Source organism: Perca flavescens, chromosome 18, assembly GCF_004354835.1.
Source record: "Perca flavescens isolate YP-PL-M2 chromosome 18, PFLA_1.0, whole genome shotgun sequence".
Taxonomy (NCBI): domain Eukaryota; kingdom Metazoa; phylum Chordata; class Actinopteri; order Perciformes; family Percidae; genus Perca; species Perca flavescens.
In genome coordinates this window covers 32,564,967-32,565,928 of record NC_041348.1, presented here as the reverse complement: position 1 = coordinate 32,565,928, position 962 = coordinate 32,564,967, and positions in this window count along the sequence as shown.

The window sequence follows — 962 nt, the reverse complement described above, 5'->3', positions numbered from 1 at the left end:
GAGTTAATACCAATCACTTCTTTACAGAAAAATCTAAAAGTTTTGTCTTGTGATGTAAAAACTTTAACTTACAGGCACATTTGGCTAAAACCTTGGCAGCAATGGATTCACCTATAAGTGATTGATCCAATGTTAAAGGGATACGCCACTGTTTGTTGAAATAGGGCTTATCACGGTCTCCCCTAGCTGTAGATAGGTGGGCCAATGCATATTTTGTCTCAGTGCAAGTAATTAGGTTGATTTTTTGTCTTTTGTTGGCTCACGTTTACTCACAACATGCTAACCGGCAACATAGGATTCCATTCACTAAGCTAAGCTAAGCTAACTGCCGGTGTTGCACCGGACTAAAACAATGCATGCACAAAAACTGCGTTGGCCCACCTATCTACAGCCAGGGGAGACTGTGATAAGCTCTATTTCAACAAACGGTGGCGTATCCCTTTAAACCCAAATATGTGACACTTGATTTGGATACAATTTCAGACCCATTAATTCAATTCAATTCAATTCAATTTTATTTATAGTATCAAATCATAACAAGAGTTATCTCGAGACACTTTACAGATAGAGTAGGTCTAGAACAAAGCCCCAACAATTCCAACAATTCCAGTAATTCCCTCAAGAGCAAGCAGTGCGACAGTGGTGAGGAAAAACTCCCTCTTGGGAAGAAACCTCGGACAGACCCAGGCTCTTGGTAGGAGGTGTCTGACGGGCCGGTTGAGGGTGTGATGAACAGTGGCGATAATAGTCACATTAATAATGGAACAGTGACTTCAAATGGTAGTTGTAGTAGTTGCAGCATGACATTGCAGGGCACCGCTGAGCTCAGCAGGGAGTGCAGCAGGACCACGGCGTCAGCTGGAACCAGGATCTTGGTGCCAATGTTCTCCAAGGAAATACGCTGGGGGAAAAAACATAAGGACTCCGGGGAGTAAACTTCCCAGAAGCTAGGATTAGTAACA